The sequence below is a fragment of the Papio anubis genome, chromosome 3 (genome assembly GCF_008728515.1).
Source record: "Papio anubis isolate 15944 chromosome 3, Panubis1.0, whole genome shotgun sequence".
Taxonomy (NCBI): domain Eukaryota; kingdom Metazoa; phylum Chordata; class Mammalia; order Primates; family Cercopithecidae; genus Papio; species Papio anubis.
This window is the reverse complement of record NC_044978.1, coordinates 42,952,465-42,976,494: the sequence shown is the minus strand read 5'-3', so window position 1 is coordinate 42,976,494 and position 24,030 is coordinate 42,952,465. Positions and strand designations below refer to the sequence as shown.

Below are 24,030 nucleotides of genomic sequence, written 5' to 3'. Positions count from 1 at the left end.
AAATAGGAAGTATTTGCTAATTCTGGATTTAATATTCCTTCTTATTTTCTCAAGAATAGCTGTTCAAGTTCATTAAGAGTGAGTCACTGTATAATGTTGAAACCTACTTTTCCGTTGTATTAGGAAGAGAGTCATCCAGGAGGCATCCACTTTGAGAAGAGCACCATAATTTTTAGTAAAGTCATCACAATTATTAAAATAATAAAAACTAACATTTATGTAGTACTTATGTTCGGTATTGTACCAAGGACTTTAGGTATGTTATTTTATGTAATCCTCACAACAACTCTCTGACATAGGTACTATTATTATATTATCCCATCTACTAGGTAAGAATGCTGAGCCTCAGAGAGACTGAGTGAAGTAGGAAGAAGCAATGCCAGGAATTGAACCTCCCATTGGCTCCAGAGCCTGTGCTCTTGAACAGTGTAAATAAAATCTTTGCAATGTTAAGCTATTTCCTCAGGGTTGTATTTTAAGAGTTAATCTGAAAGGAGCTTCAGGTTCAGTATGTCTTTTTGATGACATAAAACAAATTGAGAGGTAAGCCTTCATGTCATATGGCAGACACATTTTTTTGGAGTCAAGTTTTTGCAAATATCAGTGGTAAAAATGGTGAGCTAAACATTCAAACTGCATCAGCAAAAATCATTGAAAACTAGAAAATTAAATAAACATGTTATTTTCTTTTGAGTATATGCAGCTCCATTTAATTATTTCTCTTTTCTCTTTCCTAAGTAAATTCTCCTGAAAATGGATAAAACCAAAGCAGTAGGAGATAAGCACTTCTAGCAAAAGATGTTACCTCCTCCTTGCAGATTCAAGATCAAGGCATAATTTTAGCATCCTTGCAATTGGGATGGTGTATAAAGCTTTCTGATTGCAACACTTGAAGAAGTCAAGTCACAAACTGACTGGCTTTCATTGTCTCCTGAAAAAACTTTCAGAAAAATCCATTTACACCTCAGATGTGAATGACTAGGTGAATGTATTTCAATGACTTTAGTGGAAAGAAAAAGCATGTTAAATCTTAGATACAGATTTAGTTGCATCAAAATACTAACAAAAAGCCCCAAATAACAACAAGACGACAAAACTGTTAATGTGCTTCTCTCATCTATAGGACTTGCAAAGAAAGGCAAAACTGAAGTGAAATTATGAAATTTTTGAAATAGAAAATGTTATCAAGAGGTTTTGTTGCAACAACTACAAAGATCACACAGATACTAAAATTGACTTTTTAGATTTGTCTCCAGGATACTGCATTAACTCAGTTTTCACAGAATAAAGAATATCAGTTTTGAAAGGGATCTGAGAGATACCCTGGTCTAGTCCTCATCTAAAGTGTGAACCCCTCTCTCTGTCTCCCTCATGTCCTTATGTAATGCTGAAAGCTACTTTTCAGTTGCATTAGGAAATGAGTCAGCCATGATGCATTCATTCTGACAAGAGCACCATAATTAAGTTTTGGGGAAGTCACAGCAATTATTATTAAAATAATAAAAGTTAACATTTATGCAGTACTTATGCTGCATACTGTATTAAGGACTTTTGTGTTATTTTATGTAATCCTCACAACAATTCTATGAAGTAGGACAGCATTATATAAGGATGGGAACTGTGATGGCTGGGCCTTTGTCAGAGAATCTCCCAGAGAGAAGACACCCTTGCTCTTCAGGCAAACAGTGGCCTGGCTGAAGCTTTCTCACGAGGAGAAAACTCTTATACTGCTCCCAAACCACTACCACTGCTGCTCTGTCTTCCCCTTGAAGCAATTTAGGGCAAGTCTCACCCTCCTTCCTGGTGATGGCTTTTTAAATGATGTTCCCGAATGGTATAAATAAAATCAATGCCTTCTTCAGCTACTTCCTCAGGGTTATATTTTAAGAGTAATGTTGAAGTTAGCATTTTAGCCCCTACAGTAAGTTTTCTCTAGGACAAAAGTCCTCAGTTCTTCCACTGTTCCTCTTAGGGCAGGGTTCTGAGCTTTCTCTTGGACATACACTCATCCAGATAAATTTAAGGGTCCACATTTATGGGTCAGTCTCACTTTTTAACAATTGATCAAAACTTGGAAATGAGGCAACAAGAGGACAGCATGTCCCTTTAATGTCATCTTGGAGTATTATCTATCAGCCAATACAAGGTTTACTTAACCACTTTTGTTTGACTTCTATTTACTATTGGTTAAGACCCTGACTATAAAATTATGTGTTAACTTACCGAGTTTTGTTCAGTAGTGATGGAAATGATTTCTATCTAGAAGAAAAATAACCACAATAATTACGGTTTTATTGCCCTGTAGGCATTGGCCAGTTTTGTCTCTAATTCAGCATACTTATTTCAGTATGCTTTTCTAATGGCCTGGGTAAGCCCCATTTTTATCATCTCTCTAGAACTAGCTTCACCATCCTGATGGTTTCCTCATTATTCAGTTAAATAAATGTTTGACATGTGTTCATTCTGTATGTGTAAGAAAGTCATGTTTTTAACTTTTCGAAAATTATACTTTGACAACTCCTTTCTTCTGAATTTGTATTAATGGAAATATCATTTTTAAAAAAAGATTACTGTCAACCTAAACCTCCAGGCTATCTTCACCTTTTGTCCTGTGGTCAGCATATAGTGATATCTTAAACAGTTAGTGAAAAGTTTATTCTTCAAGAACAAAATGATATCAAACCAATATTTAATGAGCGAGACTGGTCAACAAATCCTAAGCAACAAATTATAAAGAGGTGGTATAGGGAATTCTGGACACATCTAAATTCCAACAAAATAGTCAGGGTATATATATGGTCTCCAAAGAATATGACATTATAAGCATGAATGTCAAGATATATAACTGAGAAAACTTTTAGAAAAAAAGAAAGAGATATTAGGAGCCTAGGGAAGGGTAGTTAGAAAGAAAGTGTTGGTGGACTGGTGAGCGAGGGCTTCTTTCCTCTCCTCTGACTATACTTTCCCCTTTACAACTAGACCTTCACAGACTAAGGACCTTAACATGCCCAAATCAAACATTTAGCAGTTATGGTCTAGCAGCTGACATGAGCATGCTGGTTTGTTTATTAGGCACAGTACACTATAGTGAAGAGAGAGGCATCAGACTATTTGAGTTGGATAATACTAGCCACTGAAATTGTCCAGTTAATTCTCTCTAGTCTGAGACCACGTGCTATGATTTGGATCTGTGTCCCCACCAATATCTCATATTGAGTTGTAATCTCCAATGTTGGTGGTGGAGCCTGGTGGGAGGTGATTTGATCGCGGGGGTGGATCCTTCATGAATTGTTTAGCACCATCCCCTTGGTGTTATTTTCATCACAGTGAGTTCTCATGAGATCTGGTTGTTTAAAAGTGTGTAGCACCTCCTACCTTGCTCACTGTCTTGCTCATGCTTTCACCATGTGAAGCGCCTGCTCCTGCTTTGCCTTCCACCATGAGTAAATGCTCCCTGAGGCCTCCCCAGAAGCAGAGGCCATCATGCTTCCTGTACAGCCTGCAAAACCGTGAGCCAACTAAGCCTCTTTTCTTTATAAATTACCCAGTCTCAGGTATTTCTTTATAGCAATGCAAGGACAGAATAATACACCATGCTCATCAAGAACACTTTTAATAATAATTTTGTTTTCCAAGTAGCATTTCTGACAGGAAGAGAGCACAATGACTAGTAGACATCGGTCTCCTGGAACATAACCACACTAAGGTGTGCTGATGACATTTCTGGATATGTAAAGATATGGACCTATTCCTGGATTGTGGTGATCCCATTAAAGCAATGTCACCCAGTGAGGCCTTACAGGAATGGCAGCTGGCTTGTCCTAACGACATTACATTTAATTAAGCAAACATTTATTGAGTACTACGTATCACACATCATTGATGCCGAGGGGAAAAGGTGAATATATGGTTTATGTCATAACAGTTTATGCCATAAATAGTTCCCATCAGAGAAAGCAGTTCTACCTTGTTCCTCTCTAACTTTAACACTTTGATCAAAAAATACCTCTATCATCTTATCCTCAAAAAAGTGTGATGTTTTTCAGGCCAAAATTAAGGGTCTTATACACTTAAATTAAACATCAGCTTATTAGATTTGGCCTATGATCTTTTCAGATTTTGATTTGTCACTGACACATTCAACATATACCTACTTAGTGACTACCATGCCAGACCCTATTAGATGATGAGACACAGAGGCGAATGACACATACACAATCAATGACCTCAACGGTTTTTAGCGAAGACAGTTCAGCAGTTACAATAAAATGATAATGTTCAAAATGAACATTACAGCGAGCTATGAGAGTGCTTAATAGGGAGGTAAAAGCAATTAAGATGAGAACTGAAAGAAGAAAGGGAGTTAGCCAAGCAAAGGAGTCAGAACAGAAGAAGTGGAGGGAGAGGAAACACAGGCAGAGGGAAGAGACTGTAAAGGCACTGAAGGCAAGAAGAACGCATAGAAACTGAAAGCGAAGAGCAGAATGTGAGGGGTGCAGCTGTGAGAGATGAAGTTAAAAGACAGATTAATCAGAAAGGCCTAGTAATCCATGGTACGGAGTTTGGGCTTCACTTCAAAGCAAGAGGAAGCCACTGGAAGAGTTTATGCAGCCATGGGTGTGGGGAGGGGCAATGGCACTGGCACGGTGCTCTCTGTGGTTAGGTAAAAATCACTCTGTGTGTACTTTAGAGAAGACATTAAAGGAGAAGAAGATCAGAGGGAGGCAGGCTAAGCAGGAGGCTATTCAGGACTCCAGGCAGAAGTTGATCTGGGCTAAGGCAATGGGATCTTAGTCATCAAGATGGACCAATAGAACAGATTCAAAACGTATTTGAAAACTAGACTAGTAGACTGTTCAGTTAAGTTTGTGGGGAGAGTGTCAAAACAGAAGGAAGAACAGTTTCTTAGTTTTCTAAGTGATTCTTAACCAAACAGGAGATCATAGAGCCAATTACTGAGCCAGAGTGTAAGTGGGGATGCACAGATCCATTTATCTTGGGAAAGATGATGAGTTTCAGGTATCTGCAAGGCCTCCAGCTAGAGATACTGTGATAGCTGGATTTATGAGACTGAAACTCAGAATAGGGTCTGGACAGTGAAAACAGCTGAGTAGTCCTCAGCATACAGCTTGGTGTGGTGATTTACTGCTACAGAAAATAGGTTAAGAAATGTAGACTATAGATTGAAGCTTATTGAAGGCCTAGATGAAAATAATTTCAATAGATAACTAGAGTGAAAGTTAAATTGGAGTACATGGAGGGCTGAGAAAGAAGAGGGAAAAGTGAGGCAATTTGGACAACTCTTTCAAGAAGTATAGCTGTAAAGAGGAGGAGATAAACAACAACAGTAATATAAGAAGAATGAAAGTGTGGTAAATGGAGTTCATTGTTTTTGGTTTTGTTGTTTGCTTTGTTTTGAAAGAATCTTAAGGATTCTTAAAATTCATAGAAAAGAGGCAAAAGAGGGTCACGGGAATAGAGATTTAGTAAAGAGAAGGAATTTTACCTATTGCAACTAAACAGACAGCAGGGAAGGAGCCCTAGCACACAGCTAGAGGGTTTAACTTGTAGGACACCAGAGGGTGGGTATCTCTTTATTGTAAAAGAAGAGCAGAAGTTATAGTAGGTACAGATGAACATAGACTTGAATGCTTGATGTTGGAAAGTTGAAGACATTTTCATGTAAGAGCTTCTCTTTTCTCTATTTTGTAGAACATGAAGGATTTTACTAAAATGAGGGGAAGATGGGTGCAGAGGAAGGGGAAAGTCAGTGATTGGGAACCTGTGTTACAACTATTGGGAGAGAGTCTAAGATGGTGAAGGGTCTGAAATTACCACACTTTCAAGACGACAAGTTGGTCTGCCATTCAAGTATACTGGCAGAAGACTCAAGAGTCCTGGATCACAGCCAAAGGATTTTACCACTCACAGAACAGCAAGCAGCCTAAGCATGATGTTGGTGACATTTCCTCTTGTCCCCAAGTCAAGCAGGTGATGCAGATGGGCTTGAATGGATGCCTGCAGAAGCAGCGGACTGCATTCCAGGAAAGGAATACTGAGCTTAAGCAACCTGAATCTTTTATAACAGGCATAAAGCAAAGCTGCGCTTTGTTCCAGAGTTGAGAACAAAGGATAGTCAGCGCCTCTGCGGACAAAATGTATAGAAATGTGAGGCACAGAAAGAACTGTCGCCCAACAGAGGAACTGTCCCACAGACCAACCCAGTTGATATTGGTCATCTAAACATATAAGTTATCAAGCCCATTACTGCTCCCATCAAATACCACCACTGAGCTAATATTCCCATACAAGGAAATGAAAATCAGATAATCATTTTGGAATGACCAGAAAAACTTCTCTCCAACATGACATTGATCGCCTAACACTTCATGAACACTATCATTTGAACAAGATGCTAACCAACTGAAGTGACTTCCAACTCATAATTTAGTCTTTCTTTTCTTAAAATGGGTGAATCTGCTAAATGTCTTTTTGAAATCTAGATCCTCACTAGACTGAAATGTAATCTAAGCACCAGCAACATGGGTTTCACCTGGAAGCTTGTGAGAACTAGCTGAATATCAGACTCCGCCCCAGAACTACTGTCATAATCTGCATCTTAGCAAGATCCCCAGATAATTTGTAGGCACATTAAATGTTAAAAAATGGATTTAGATTCTAGAGCAGAGGTGGGCAGACTTTTTCTGTGTAAGGCCAAATAATAATTATTTTAGCCTTTGCAGGGATTCTTCTGCAATTACTCAACTCTGCTATTGTACCTGGATAGCAGCCAAAGACAATAAGTAAACAAATTGGCGTGATAAGATTTGCCACAGGGCCATAGTTTGCAGATCCCTGCTCTGAAGTATTGCTTTGAATTAGAAATTATATTTCAAACAGAAATAAGTGTAACAAACTTGTTTTTAATAACTTGGCTTTGAGGGAACCCACACTGGCTTCTAAAAATCACACTATGTTCCTTTGTAACTCCTTATAACCCACTATTTAATGACCCATTCTTTAATTTTTCTTTAGACTGATATCAAAATTACTAGTTAATAGTGTATAAAATCCACTTTCTTCCTCTTTTTGGTATTTGCAGTGATGTTTGCACATTCCCAGCAGCTGTTGATTCTGCTCTTTCTCTTTATGATTTGTCAAAGATAGTGATTCAGAAATCTCAAATGTCAATTTTCTCAGGACCCTATGATGTAATTTGTCTGGGCCAGCAGATAGTCTGCCTGTCTTGGACCTGCTTTCCTTTGCCAATATTTACTTCACCATTTCTAATCTAAAGTTGGTTCTCCTTTACAAGGATAATGGAAGCAAAGGGATGGGGATCAGTGCAGAGGGGGAAATTAAAGATGCTGAATAGCAGACGGAATGTGTGGGGTTTAGGGCTCTAATATCTAGAGCTATATAAAAGAGGACAGACAAATACAAGAACACAAAAGTGGAATAATATGTACATTGCTGATTCAAACTAACGTAGTGATATATGTTAAAGATAAAAAACAGCGTTCAAACTCATGACTTCTCTTTTTCGTTTTTAACTGAAAAACCAAATCTTCAGGCTACGTAATCTCATAAAACTGTAATGTATTAACTTGGCTTTTTCTATCCAGGTTAAGAGTAACAAAACTAATTTGAAATTTGATTAGAGCCCAGAGCAACACAGATGTGGGAACTTTCTAGCATTTTCCAAAAGATTTTCATGTAAGTATCTTCTAAGTTTTAGATTTAACATGTAATAAATAATTTTCTAAAGAAGTTTCTTAAAAATGCTTATTTGCAGAGTTTATATTAGACCAAGGAGGAAGCAAAAGGAAACTAAATCAAAATTTAGTTTTTGAAGACTAGATTATAAAGACATAAGCTTTCATAGTGAAAGTAAGACCTACCAGAGCTCACTTTGGCCTGCATGCCTCCACCATGGGCACACAGCTGCAATCTGAGGTTGCAGTTTTACTTTCCCTGAGAACACATGGAGCAGCCGATCATTAGTAGCACCGCAAACATTACACACAAGATGCACAGCTCTCTTAAAATGTCAAGAGGGTCATTTCACATTATCCAATGGTCAGTCAAAGTTCCTATGGCTTGAATATTATACACAGGAGCTTGTATTATTTCTTGCTTTAGAATCATGGTTCAGTTGATATAAAATACTACAATCATAAAAACAGCCAATATTTATTGAGGTATATTATGTACTAGGAACTGTGCTAAGTACATTACAAACATTATCTAATTTAAAATTCCGGTAAGTAAATTGATTATCCTAATTTTATAGGTGAGAATAAAAAAGAGGCTTATAGAGACTAAGCTAAGGAAGTGTTAGAAGACAGAACTCAGCAAAAGGAATAAAAACAAAAATTGAGAGATCAGGAGATGGTCTGAGTTGTTAAAAAGAAAAAAAACGTGCAAAGGAGGAAGTAGAAAATTTAAAAGAAAAAGGTATTTAGGAAACAGATTGTAGAAAATTAATGTAAAATATATAATATTAATTAAAATTAGGGTCAACGATTACATACATAACTTGCCAATGGTGTTGGAATACATGAAAATAAGGCACTAAGTAACTCTCTTAGGTCACTAGAGTGAAACTGGATGTTTTTTCCCATTGGTTTAAAAGATTTAATGTGTATCTGCCATTCTGCACATTGATGTCTGTAACGCGACAGTGCCTGGCAAATATTAGGCATGCAATAATTTTTTTTGCTGAATGAAAGAACAAATGAATAGATGAATGTGTGTCCACAAATGTTTCTCTCAGGGAGCAGCATATCCATTTGATAAGAAACACACACACTTTCTGAAATGCTTTAAAACCCTTGTGTTTGTAATAATAATGAGACTAGTTGACATTTATTGAATGTCTACTGTGTATATGTCAGCAACTGTTCTATGCTCTTCATATTTACTCACTCATTTGGTCCTCACAACAAACCTATGAGAAAGGTGACACTATAATTCTCATTTTACAGAGGAGAAAATTGAGGTGCATAGACAAGGAATTGTTCAGAATTCCCAAGCAGTAAATGCCAGAATGGGAAGCAAGTCATGCAGTCTGGTTCCAGAATCCAAGATCTTTACCATTGTGTTGATATACTGGATAAGAGTTCTTTAAGAATTTAGAGAAATCAAAGAATTCTAGCTGAAAGAGACACTAGGAATATGTGTTACCTCACTTTACAAACTGCAAAGTTGAGGCCCAAGGAGGCAATGTCTCTCACTCTTGGGTGCAGAGTTAGTGGAAACACAAGGAGTAGCACTTTAGTGTCTCAAATTCCCTGCCCAGTTCTTTATTTCTGATACCACACTGCCTCCTACAAACCACTTGAGTGGAACAAAGCTCGCATATGGAAGATCTGAAAACAGTTACTCAGCACTATATTATTCACCATACATATAAAGCAAAACAAAACAAAAACACATAGATGATAAAATTAGAACAGATTAGAGGAAGGTTTTTAAAAGAGATTAAATCTTGAAATAGGCACTTTCACCCTTACCCTAAAAGGCCCATGAATTACCAACAAGGCTATTTGAGAACATTTTTGAAAAAGCAAGGCAGAGACGTGGAAGATGGAGGAGGGGGACAGTATGAAGCTCAATGAGGACAGAGAAAGGAGGCAATGGAAAGTGACTTGCGAGAGATTTGGGGAAGGGGCTTCTCATGTAGGTTCCTGGATGTTAAAATAAACTTCTAAAATAATGAAAAATTGATTCTCTTTTAAATAAGACACTTAGAATAATGGTTTAATCAAAATCACTATTCAGATTTATAAAAGAACTTTAACATAAACAAACAAAAAACCCAGACCATGTCTACACATGTGAAATGAATGGGTTTGGCACAGCTCATCTATTCCTTTTGGATGTGTCTAAATGATGGCACACACTGCTGTTAGATCTAGCTGTGACGATCAATACTGAGTATAAGATGGACAAAATGAATGGAGACAGCTGCACTCCACTTGCCTTGTTTCATATATCAATGATCTGATTCACTCTGGTTTTTATAATATTCCTTAGCTAGAGCCATTCCTACAGCTTAGAAAACTGGCCCTGGACTTTGTGACTCAGAAAGGCTTCAGTCAGGAGAAGGAGGTGGATTAACCAATGGTCCTAAGAAAGATTTGCACCTCACACAAGCATCATTGGTCCACAAATCCTCCTGCTACCCCCAACACAAAGAGGCAGTAGGATATGGGTACGTAGTTGCTTCTTTCCCCATTTACCTCCCAGCATTGAAACCAATTTTAAACAGGTTTCTCCTTAATAACATGTTTGTTTATTATTTTTTCTTCAAGCCTAATCTACCAGATAAGGCATTTCTTCTCATATCCTCACTTCTACTGAGATGTTTTCCAGTATTTTTGTAGTTTCATTTGTCTTTTTGTTTGTTTTTGTTTTTTTTAAAATTTTACTTTAAGTTCCAGGATACATGTGCGCGACATGCAGGTTTGTTACATAGGTATACACGTGTCATGGTGGTTTGCTGCACCTATCAACCCGTCACCTAGGTTTTAAGCCCCTCATGCATTAGATATTTGTCCTAATGCTCTCCCTCCCCTTGTCCCCCACCCCGACAGGTCCTGGTGTGTGATAACATGTTTATTTTTATTAAATATCAGTAGTTGCTTCTTTCCCTATCTACCTCTCACCACTGACACCAATTTTAAACAAGTTTCTCCTTAATAATATGTTTATTTTTATTAAATATCAGGGGGTAGGAGAAGAAAAACATATACCATGTGATTGGGGTCTTAACAACCTAGAGATGTATCCTAGACTCCGAACCTCTCTAGGGCAGTGCTCTCCAAAGCCTGATGGAACTCTCAAGGGCAGAAGGAAAGGCAGTAATAGCAAAAGGAAGAACGCTGTCTTATCAGTTTATAAGAACTGGTCAGTGGACTTTTCTTGGTATAAAAAGTTCAACAACTAATAGAACAAGCAAATCACTTCACCATAATCAAATTTCACCTTATGACCCAGGAAAATGCAAAGGCTCTAGCCAAAGAAAATTGTATATGTGTATGTATATGTATATGTGTGTGTGTGTATATATATATTTATATATATATATAAATAAATATATATAGTGATCAGACTTTTAGACTTTTCCCCTGAACACTTCTATGGTGAATTATTAAAAACAGTACTGACTCATTTTTAGTTACATAGTTACATACTTACTTATATATATACTTAGTTATATACTTAGTTATATACCTTACTGTTTTCGCTAGAGACTCATCCCAATAAAATTACTTCTAGACCTTAGCTATTGGGTGTTGTTACTAAGGAATTTTTTAATAAGAAATAGCCAACACTTTCAATTAGAAATGGATGTACATATATTAATGTCAGACATTTATTTTTAAATATCCTCTACTAATCATTTCAATATCTTCAGAATTTAGAAGTGCCAGAGAACAAGAAGCAATCATCTGGTAAATCACATCAATGGATTTACTGAAGAGTCTTTAAGGAAACTGAAAATCTATGTTAACATAATTTTTCTAGTTCCCCAGTAGAGGGCAACTTCTACACACTTTGACAGTTTAAAAAAAATCTATGCACAGCACAGTTGTAAGAATCACTGCACGTTTAAAATAAAACAATATAGTTTATGCTTATGAATGGATTTTCACTAACAGGTAGCTTATAAAATGTCATGGAATTTAAATAAGTAGTTAGGAATTGAATATCTGTAATGAGTAATTAGCATTTTATGATTAATATAAGTATAAACTGCAGGAACTTTAAAAGTAGCAACCATTAGGTCACTGTGATAGAATTATCAGGAACTTAAATATAAGAGGGAAATGATCAGAGTATTGTTCTTTAGTAACCATTTTGATTGAATTTCAATATAACTGAGTTCCAAATATAGCTAATACGTTGCATAAAATATTTTATTAAAAATAGGCAAAACCAACCCCCCATCCCCAAAATGGCCACACACAAACATTTGAAAGTATAATTTAGAGTTTTTGATATTCTATATTTTGAACTAATTCGAATTAGTGTTAGTGTTTTATATTTTATTTTTTTTGAGACGGAGTCTCGCTGTGTCGCCCAGGCTGGAGTGCAGTGGCATGATCTCGGCTCACTGCAAGCTCCGCCTCCCAGGTTCACACCATTCTCCTGCCTCAACCTCCCCAGCAGCTGGGACTACAGGCGCCTGCCACCACACTCGGCTAATTTTTTGTATTTTTAGTAGAGACAGGGTTTCACCGTGTTAGCCAGGGTGGTCTCGATCTCCTGACCTTGTGATCCACCCACCTCGGCCTCCCAAAGTGCTGGGATTACAGGCATGAGCCACCGCACCTGGCCCAGTGTTAGTGTTTTAATGACATCAGACATAAGAATGTAACCATGCACATGTATGCTTATACACAAATAGGATAAAATTTCACTATAATACATCTCATTATATCGTATTCTATATAGTGGTTGGACACAATATAAAATGTCCTCATTCATTCATTCATTCATTCAACACTCATTTACTGAGCACATATTGTGTGCCAGATACAATACCAAAAGTCAAGGCTACAGTGTGACAAATCTGACAAAGTTCTCTGCCTTCTTGGGGCTTACAGGTTCTATTAAAAAGTAATGTATGGCAAAGCCTTCTAAAAAGACAAATCTATAAGATGGATGCTTACCTTATAAAACTAGTTTTTTATTTAAAAATTTGGCTTTGTTTTTAATATAGAAAATATTATAAGGAAAAATGAAATGGTTCATAATCTTAAAACACAAATAACCCTTGTTGGCCTTAAACAATGTTATAAATGAATCTCATTAGAAAATTTTTAGTTGTATAGAAAAGTACAAAATAAAAATTGAAAATTTCTAGCACTCTCTCAACTCAGAAACATTAGCAGTTTCTTGTAATTCCTTACAGAAAAAAAAAAAAACAACAGTACCCACCATTTCCTCTACCCACCTACTCATCCATCTAGCCTAGCCGTCTTAACTTATTCAAATTTATACAGTTTTCTTAAGACAATCATACTATATACAGTATTCTGCACATAGCTTTATCTTTTCCCAATTCCCTATATTTCCTGGAGCTCTTTCCATAAAAGAATATATAAGCACACCTCATTCTTTCATTTGACTCATTTTATTTTTTAATTTAGAAGTATTTTATCTATCTCTAAATATCTCACAATTCTAGTTTAAAAAGTGGTTATGCAGTTTTATCTGAAATTTATAAGAGCTGTTATAGTGTTAAAAGTATAAAGACTTAGAAATCATGACCTTCAAGAGGAAGCCTAAAAATAATTATTTTTAATTTATTAGAGAACAGCAAATACAAGAAGAAAAAGAAGAAATAAGTATCTGCTTTGGACAAAAACCCTACCAACAGCTCTATTAGATCATACACAATGTAACAATCTTCTAAGAGTGTCTTTAAATGTGAATTAGAAATACTAGTGAATTTTTTTACCAGTAAGTTTTAATAATAGTACTATTACACAATCATCATTTTTTAGAGTTTCACTTAAAATTTTCAATTAAGCATGCAAGAATTACTTTATAGCATTCTATTTATAATACTGCTTAAACCACATATTTGTTTCAGGGCAATATTTGATATTAAAATGTGATAAGAATTTTAAAATTTATAAAAATATTATGCAAAATAAAATACAGGGCACTAGGTGGTGCTGTGGAACCTTCCAGATAAACTAACACTGCAAAGGTATGCATTTGACAAATTAGTTGTATGGTTGATTCTATATATTTAAATACACATTAAATATCTTTTATAGATAAAACAGTGCACATAAATAAGAAGAGTAATATAATGAAAAAACAAAGTTGTGATAGATGACCTCTTTGAGGAAGATACAACCCCCTTTCAAAATCTCATACCCTAACTCCTGTGTTAAGCTATTAAAAAAATCTTTATATAAAAAATGTCATTTTTGAGGCATGCTTGTCAATCCACTATTATTTTCATTTACCTTTAAAGCTATTTTTTTCATATAACTACGAATTTAAAAGATGAGCAATTATACCTCCTTGTCAAACAATTTTCTATTAGGTGATTTCTTATATCACAGTATAAGATCTTCTTGAGTTTTGTTTTTCTATTTTCCCCAGACATGACTGCTTGCTGCAGAGCTACTAATTCAAATACTGACAGCCACCAGACTGGCAAGGCAAATGTACAGATTGGGCTACAAGTAAAATAATAGGAAGTAAGGGCAACTTAGGAAACCCAGAGTATATGCATTCAAATTCAGATGAAAATAAACGTGCGCGCGCGCACACACACACTACACAAGCCAAAAAAAGCACATCTGTGGTCTGCATGTGGTCTGTGGGCCACTCATCTGTGACCTCTAAGTCCAACATGTTCCTAACCATTTATCTATGAGTGACACATCTCAAAGATAACCTACGAATTTCAGTTCAAATGAAGGAGTGTAAATGCTTTTCAGTTGTCCTTCTACAATGTTTAATCACTTATGTATGTCCTCCCTTAGAGAAAACAGAAAATATTAGTGGTGTGGGAGAGAAACCGTAGTGGTCAAGAGCATTACCCGTCCATGATGAGCTGCTGGTTTAAAGAGAAGCACAGATTTAGCAGTCTTTTTTTGTGGGCATGGTCTTCCTCTTCCCTGCAGGCACTTTCATGATTGTGAAATAAAATGATAAAGTACTTAATATTGAATTGATAGAAATACATGTTTAACATCAATGAAAAAAGGATAGAATTTATTCCCACTAGTAGTGACGGTGGAACTTAATATTATAGGTACAAAGTAAGAATGAAAATGAATTTTTAACAAATTCAACAAAACTCATCCAAAGGAATTTTTTTAAACAAATTCAACAAATTAAACAAATTTTTAACAAATTCAACAAAAATCACCTAAAGGAATGTTGTTCTTCAAGTCTGTCAATGAGAGAAGCAAAACTCATTTTTAAATGATGCATCATTCCAAATGTTTTTAGCTGCCCTCAGAAAGCGTTTGTGTGCTACATAAGAAAATAAGATAAAATCATGTCATTTCTGAACTGGAAGAGACCACAGAGATTAACAATCTCTCGTTACTTTAGCTTCACCTCACAAATCAGTTCTTGAAAGATAAACACAGTTAAGCTTCAGTATCTAAGTGGGGCTTTGTCACAAAAAATGAAGTGACCTGATGCTAGCAGGAAGCTATGCAGAAATCACATTTACTTTGAATGGAGACTATGCCTTACACCAGTAACCAATGCAAAAATATCATGTTTCAAGAATTTTCAATATTGTCTAAACACTCACAGGAATCTCTACCAACACTAAAAATCATTTGAAATTTTTACAGGGTTTAATGGGTTCAAACAGATATATGGAAGAAGCGGTGAAAAGCAGAACTAGATTAGAGCCACACTGCCTGAATTCTTTTCATTTCACTTGTAGACTACCTGAAATGCCATTTTGGATGCCAGTCTTTTTGGCTTAATGAGCATCTGTTTTAAAATTGCATGTTTTCTTCTGAAGTAGTAGTTTTCATGGTGTGGCCTGGGGACTTACGGGTTCCTAAGACGTTTTGGAGGGCATGGTGAGATAAAAACTACTTTCATTATAATACTAACACATTATTTGCCTTTTTACTCTCATTCTCTTGCAGTTATACAGTGGAGTTTTCCAGAGGCTACATGACATGTGATATCAAAAGAGATCTGATACAGAAGCAGATATGAGACACCAACAGTCTTATGTTAAGCCAGGCATTAAAGAGATTTGCAAAATGCAAAACAATAGTACTCTTCCCACTAGTTTTTCTTTTTGTTTGGGAAAATATAGTGATACTTCACAAAAATGTGCAAATTTACATATGAAGTTATTATTTTTAAATGAATTAATAATTTTCCAGCTTTAATTTCAAATGTGGTCAATAGATAGATATCACCCAAATAAACAACAGTTCTCTCTGGTCCTCAGCAAATTTTAAGACTGTAAGGGAGTTTGAAAAGTTGGAGAACACTGTTCTGGAAGTAAGCTACTCACATCTTAGTCAATATGCTTTCCTCTAAATACTGGGATGAATCTGAAACTTCTATCTGAATGAAATTTGCTTAGAAGCAAGAAAGGTCAAGCATTTTGAAGCAAGAGGTACTTTTACGGGCAAGACTAGCTTGATGCAGAGGGATAAACAGTGGCATGGGAACCACAGGCCCAGGTGGAAAAACCCAGGTAGAAGGAACAGAGAGGGAGTCAAGAGTGCAATGGCAAATGCTCTGATTTCTAAATTTAGCCTGAGACCAATGCTACATCTAGGAAGGGGTCATTCTTCTCTACCTTCTCTTACCTCTTGTACTCTGGGAGATTACAACACAGTTTCCACACTGAAATGCAATCCTTCATTAGTTTCCCACTGGTCTTTAAAGACCAATATTATAACTGTGGTCTATAACATTCTGTATTACCTGCTCCTGCCTACATCTCCATCTTTCTCCTTTCTCCACCTGGCTCTCTATATGCCAGTCACAGGGCCCTTAGTCTATTCCTTGACTGGGCTATATTCACTTTCAACCTGCAGACATCAGCTTCCTTCAGTCATCAAGGAAGTCTTTCTGCCATTATAGATTCCCCTAAATATGCACTCTTATGGCACTATGGATGTCCTTTATGGCATGCATCACAGTTTTAATTTTACATTTATTTGTGTGATTATTTCATTAATGCCTGTGTTTCCTCCACTAGGCTGTAAGCTTTAGGAGGAGAGGGACCAAGCTTAGTTTTACTCTATCTTGTATTTCCCATACCTAGTGAAATGCTAGGGACATAATAGGGGCCCATTTAATATTTTTGAATGAAGAAATAAATGAATAATAGGTATTATTTATTAAGCATTCCTCCTAGACATTGTTCTTGCACTTTGCGAGTGTGATATAATTTTGAAAAGAAGCCAATAGATAAGCACAATTATCATCCCCATTTACAGATGAAGAAACCAATGGACACAGAAGTTAGCTAATTTGCTCAAGGTAAGCTGCAATTTTTGAGGTCAGGATTTGGACTCTAACAGTTTGATTTTAGCACCCACAACTCTACACTGTAGTTCAGTTGTCTTATGGATGAAAAAGCATTTATGGGCCTAATCTCCATTTATAAAGTTGGAATTCAAAATTATTCGTCATAGAAATCAATGACTGATTTACAAACTAGGAAGCTAATGTACAAACTGATGACCAACTCTATTGGGGAACTGTGGAATATGCTCTGAAATTAAGTAGTGCTAAGAAAACAACAACAACAAAAAACAACAAACAGCAATTTCATGTGAAAGCTTTGGTAGCTTTTTATGTTTCATTGGTTATAAGAGAAAAATACATATATGTGCAAAATGTGTAATGTATTTTCTGAAGGTATGAGGGCAGTGCAAGAAACAATGATAAAAACAATGTCCTCTTCTGGATATCTAGAACCAGACAGTACATGTTAGGATTCAGAAAACCTTTTGATCTTCTGAGAAATTCTATCTTTGAAAAAGAAAGTGGCCGGGCGCGGTGGCTCACGCCTATAATCCCAGCACTTTGGGAGGCTGAGACGGGCGGATCACAAGGTCAGGAGATCGAAACCATCCTGGCTAACACGGTGAAACCCCGTCTCTACTAAAAATACAAAAAATTAGCCGGGCGTGGTAGCGGGCGCCTGTAGCCCTGAGGCAGGAGAATGGCGTGAACCCAGGAGGCGGAGCTTGCAGTGAGCCGAGATCGCGCCACTGCGCTCTAGCCTGGGTGACAGAGCAAAGACTCCGTCTCAAAAAAAAAAAAAAAAGAAAGAAAGTGAATCAAAATAAAGCTATGAGCCTAAACTTTCAGAATTACATAGATACATGTCTCCCTTTCCAACTGGGTTTAATTTCAATTAAAATTTTTCAGCTATATTTATTTTTCAACTAATTTTGTTTCTATTAAATTGGTCATTTGAAATGACAAAATAGTTTCATGAGTATTTAAATGTGTAACATAATTGTAATCTATTTTTTCTATTATCACAGCATGCTTAAGAATATATCACGATATGAAAAACAAAATAAAGATCCAGGAAACCTATAAATTCTAACAATTTATCATCTAAAACCTAGCAAGCCATATCATTATTTTTATGTTTCAAGTCAATTTTATATTATTAGGATCTCTGTGATTTCATTCAACAAATAATTTTTGGATACCTACTCTATGACAGGCATACCCAAGAGGAGGAGGAAACAAAGATAAAGGTGGCCTGGTCTCCTAAAAGATCTTATGGTCTAGTGGCAGCAAACTAAAAATGTAAAGGCCAGATAATGGGGTTAAGGAAAGTCTGCTTACCTCACCCAACTGAGCGAGGGGTTTCAAAAGTTGTCACACCTAAACTAAGACCCAAATTATCAGTAAGAATGGCCCAGAGAAGGGTTGAGGTGGAAGGCACCTAAAAATGGTTTAGGGAACGGTGGGGGTCAGAACAGCATGTGTGAAAGGCCTGTAGACAAGGAAGTATGTTCGTGGTGCTTAGAGGAAAAGAAAGGTTGGCCGGGCGCGGTGGCTCAAGCCTGTAATCCCAGCACTTTGGGAGGCCGAGACGGGTGGATCACGAGGTCAGGAGATCGAGACCATCCTGGCTAACACAGTGAAACCCCGTCTCTACTAAAAAAAATTAGCCGGGCGAGGTGGCGGGCGCCTGTAGTCCCAGCTACTCGGGAGGCTGAGGCAGGAGAATGGCGTGAACCCAGGAGGCGGAGCTTGCAGTGAGCCGAGATCGCGCCACTGCACTCCAGCCTGGGCGACAGAGCGAGACTCCGTCTCAAAAAAAAAAAAAAAAAGAAAGGCAGGGCATAGTGAATGGGACATAATAAACACCATTCCCGTGGCACCAATCTCTCACAAAAGCTTCATGCAAAGATAACCAGTTATATCTACCAGACTTCTCATCTTCCAGGAAATCAAAGAAACAGAAAGGGCAATAAGATTATGAAATACCTCAAAAAGTGCTCTTAGGGAATTTAACTTTCCTCGTTTAAATTTTACTTGTAACCAAAATGTCAGCAAAACCGAACATTACCAGTGCTGCTAAGTTGAGACACAGCTGGAGTGGAGGACAGGATTGTAAAGTTAGAACCTTAAGACTGTCCAAATCTTCTGTGGCTGGCAAATGCTTTGTTCTCTGAAGAATATGTATTATTATAGTGAACTTATTCCTTCTGAAATTTTTCTTACTTAGCAAGGAGTTATTTCTATGCAAAAATGGAAAATTCAAAGACCTAAAAACCCTCACCGTATGGTAATCTATTTTGTTTGTGTACTGGTGTTGTCTGCTTAGCCCCAAGTCATCAATTATGTATAGAAATGTACAGCTACAGCTACAGCAGTAGCCAGTGTCATGGGCCTGTCAGGGATTTCTTAAGAGGAACAAAAACACTTGATTGTATCTACTTTTAGAAAACACAGGATAGGTGAAAAGAGGAAGAAAATGAAAGAAAATATGAGTAATCATCAATACATACATTGGCTTCTTATAATAAATGAAAAATAAATTTTAAAAAAGCACTTGAAACCAGAAATACAACTAGGAGAAAGCCTTGGATATAGATGCAAGAAAGGCTGACATTAGCGCATCAAAACCACACACTTTAGAATACAAATTCATTTCTTATATATTTGAGGAAAAATAACTAATGGGGGTCACCAAGCTCTAACCTCTCTGAACCAAATTCAATGGATCCAGTGTTTACAACAAGGAGTAGTCACGTTACTTGAAATAAAATGTTCTGTAATTACCAAACCTGGCTGGCTTCTGAGGTGAGAGTTTTCATTCTAAATGAATGAAGCATGTTTACAAACTGACCGGGGAGCACAAGGACTATAAAGATTAACATGAAGAAAATGCAATCTAAGATATCTTATGGAATTTTCCCTATTATACCAAACACAGCAAAAGCTTTCACTGGGATTTCAATAAATTTAGTTTTACACATTGCTGCAGAATTTAGTTATTCTCCCTTTCTCTAGTGGATAGCTGGGGTAGCAGCTGGTGTGTTGTGTATTTAAAACGTGTAAAAGAACTCCTGTTCTCTCTCAGTACCTACATAAATGTGCGTAAGAAAATTTGAAAAAATGATTTACTTTAAGTAAAATGACTTTATTTCTTTTCCTGTAGGGTATTTGACAAGCTTTTAAACATCTAAGAGTCATGTTTTCAAAAAGCATACAGATTTCTTCTGGAGAAAACTACAGTACATAAAAACATATCATTTAAATTTATGTAAATTTTCCTGAACCACACATTCTTGAATGTATATCTTCATTGTTCAACACTTTCTGGGTAGAATCTTTAATGCTTGATTTTTATAAAATAATTTACTTGACATGTAAATATTGTGAGATAGTCAAAGATATAATAATTTTCTATTACTTTAAAGAGTGTATAACAGTCGCACTTTGTCATTACTATACAGGTTAGATCACATGCCATATTAGTCAGCCAAATTCTATAAAATTGAAAGTGTATTTAAAAATCAATGCTGAGACATTAGGAAATGCCTGAAACAGATGAGAACCAAATCAATTCCCATATTTCTTAGATTTAAAATGGGCATAATTTGCTGATCATTCACTGAAAGTGTAATTTAGCAAAATAGACCCCAATGAATGCTGAAATATATTTTCTCAGCTCTTATTCAAATGATTTTTGCTGGTTTTAATGTAAAAATTTCCAGCATATTTAAACACATTACAATTAGACCCAGAACCCACCAAATTAACTACTTGTTACTACTATAGGCCATTAAACAGACACTTCTCAAAAGAAGACATACAAGCAGTCAACAAATATATGGAAAAAAAAATGCTCAACATCAGCAATTATCAAAGAAATGCAAATCAAAACCACAATGAGACACTATTTCACACCAGTCAGATTGGCTATTACTAAAGTAAAAAAACAACAGTTGATGGTAAAGCTGCAGAGAAAAGGGAACACTTGTATTCTGTTGGTGGGAATGTACATTAGTTCAGCCACTGTGGAAAGCAGTTTGGAGACTCCTCAGAGAACTTAAAGCAGAACTACCATTCAACTCAGCAATCCCATTACTGGGTATACATCCAAAAAATAAATAAATTGTTCTACCAAGAAGACACATGTACAAGCATATTCACTGCAGCACTATTCACAACAGTACAAGACATGCAATCAATCTAGGTGTTCATCAACAGTGGATTAGATAAAGAAAATGTGGTACTTATATACTATAGAATACTATGCAGCCATAAAAAGAACAAAATCATGTTTTTTGCAGCAATGTGGATGCAGCTGGAGGCCATTATCCTAAGCAAATTCATGCAAGAACAGAAAACAAAATACTGCATATTCTCACTTACAAGTGCAAGCTAGACATTGGGTTCTCATGGACATAAAAATGGCAACAATAGACACTGGGGACTAACAGCAGGGACGAAGGAAGGGAGGCAAGTGTTGAAAAACTATTGGGTACTATGCTCACTATCTGGGTAATGAGATCATTCATATCCCAAACCTCAGCATTATTTCACATACCCTAGTAACAGTCCTGTACATGTACCCTCACAAATCTAAAAAGTTGAAATTTAAAAAAAGGGTGTGTGTATATATATATATATGTACATATATATATATACACACACAGTCTGTTAAAAAGACAAAGCTACAATTTGACGACTATTATTATTTAATTTATTGATATTCATATTTTGGCTCTCATGCATACTTACTTAAATATTTTGTAAATTCAGGGAGAAACTGAGTTGAGATCATTTAAAAATCTTTTACTATGAATTTATAAGTTTACATTTATTACATGCAAAATGTGAAGAAAAATTTCAGTTTCCTGTTTACTAAGTGGAAGGTGTTTTACATAAATTATCTCACTTACTCCTTAATCTAATATATTATTAACTATTGCTCAAAAAGGGAAATAACTTGTCCAAGGGTCATATGACTACTGAGAGATCCTCGTGTAACTTTGTCACTCAATTGCATTTGACAGTTACCTTCCTGAAACACTTAGTTCATTTGATTCTGGAATACTGCATTCTACTCTTTTACCTTCTTCCCCTAGATCTTCCTCCCTCACTTATTCAAGTCTCTTATAAGGCTTCCACAACTGTCCTATCTACAACAGACAGACACACACACACACACACACACGCACACACACACTCCCCGTCTTCTCTCCTCTACTTCCTATTGGTGTTATCTTGCTTTGTTTTTGTTCACACCACTTAACATTATAGTTATTTGCTTATTGTCTATTTATGCAAGTGTTCTCTTACCTGTATCCCCCAAATAAGCTCCACACGGGATTTTTTTTTTTTTTTTGTCTTTTTCTCCCTGCATTCTCAATGTCTACAACAGTGCTTGGCACAAAATAAGCCTTCAATCAACTTTTGAATCAACAAATGGCTAGAAGTTGTGGAGCTGGGGTTTTAATCCAGGTCTTACTAACTCTAGTCCTATGCTTAATTTATAATACTATACCTGGCTTAATTTCAAATACTGTATACCTTTACTGAAAGTTTCCAAAGAATAAACTTTCAAGGAAACAACACATCTTTATAATGAATCCTATAGCCCTAGTCCTCTCTGCTCTACCCAAAGCCTATAAGTAAAGAAAGCTGCTTTGCTTAATGAAAGAGGATGAGAGGTACATCACCCATGAAGAAAAAAGAAACTAACACTTATTAAGCATTTACTTCGTTCTGAGTAGTACAGTATCATATGTTTGTATGTGCATGTGTATATTTGCATGTGTATATTTCTGTATGTGCATAATTCATTTCTATTTTATTCCCATGGCAGTAATATAAAGCAGGTAATATTTATTCCTTATTTTTAAGTGGAAACAAGAGACTTACAGAGTTACCAGGAAGTTCCAATAATTTTTGCACATGGGAATGTATATGTATATATGTGCATGATAAAACCTATATTTCCCAATCTTCATTTACTAGCTAAAATATTTTTGAGTGGAATACTTAAGGAACAAAAACAACTGTGCAGCATTTAATACTACAGAAAGCTTCTTTACATTCAGGAATGCCTCAAGTAACTGGCAAAAAAAGGCAAAGCAAATAAAATGATTACTTCTCTTTCTAGGCAGGAAGCACTCATCATCTACCTTAAAACAATAACCATACTCTACCATAAGTCCACTATCTACTTTCAAGTAAAACATGAAAGGTAGAAGTAAGATTGGTAAAAGCAACTTATTTGATGAGAGCTATCATTAAACTATGGAAATTCAATTCCCTCTCCAAGGTTGTTTCTACCCAAGGTAAGAGAGGGGAGCTTCAGAGAATCACTTGAAGAATGCGTCCCCTGGAATTTGGGGAAAAAGGAAAGAGCACCAGGAAGTGAGGCATGATTCCCTCCAGGAGAGTCCTGAAGCTGAGAGGCTGGAAGGGTTGAGAAGAGCTGCAAGTTCTCCCTTGGCCAGGCAAAGATGTGGCAGTTTTCCTATGGGTCAAGTAACCCAAAAAAGAGAAAAGGACTTGAGTCATCCTGACCAGAACTCCCACTAGAGAGGTCACTAGGAGCCAAGACCTGTGACTAGAGTTCTTAGAGGGATCATTGTTCATGCCTAATATTGTATTAGGATGCTCCTAATGAAGCATGATCACCGAAAAACCCACAGAAGCATCCCCACAAAAAAAAAAAAAAAAAAAGAGTGAGCTTTTGGAGATATGCCACACTCAGAAGACATCAAAGATAGATTACAACTCGAGACACATGACACTTTTCCAATTCTTCTCTAATCCCTCTTTCCCCCATGTATCTGATCTTAGAAGGGACAAAATAGTGCTACAAGAATGGGGAGGAGGTAGACCAAGGATGAGGGAAGAAACTTATAATTCTCCTTTCCCTACTATAGATTATTGATTGTGAGTTGATGTGGGAGGGAAAGAAAAAGGAAAAGCTTTTAGCTGGATGAGAAACTGAAGTTTTGGCATTAGACTAGACTAGGCTTTTTTGTTTATTGAAGTATAATA

The 24,030-nt window shown here is 36.4% G+C and overlaps 1 protein-coding gene and 1 long non-coding RNA gene across 11 annotated transcripts in view; one reads left to right on the top strand and one right to left on the bottom strand.

The window, feature by feature from the left end:
• The window catches only part of LOC103884678, a 106,857-nt gene extending 91,074 nt beyond the window's left edge, over positions 1-15,783 (top strand). Inside the window, exons 5-7 of one of the 5 annotated variants that reach the window (XR_001902918.3) lie at positions 7,626-7,716; positions 10,039-10,216; positions 15,651-15,783. This is a non-coding gene — a long non-coding RNA (uncharacterized LOC103884678). Of the gene's footprint in view, positions 1-329; positions 398-5,712; positions 5,799-7,625; positions 7,717-10,038; positions 10,217-15,650 lie in introns of those variants that run through there. The other 4 variants (XR_004182660.1, XR_004182662.1, XR_004182661.1 and 1 more) reach the window with 4 other exon arrangements.
• The window catches only part of SLC10A7 (solute carrier family 10 member 7), a 263,082-nt gene that overhangs the window by 78,950 nt on the left and 160,102 nt on the right, over positions 1-24,030 (bottom strand). The window lies entirely within an intron of this gene.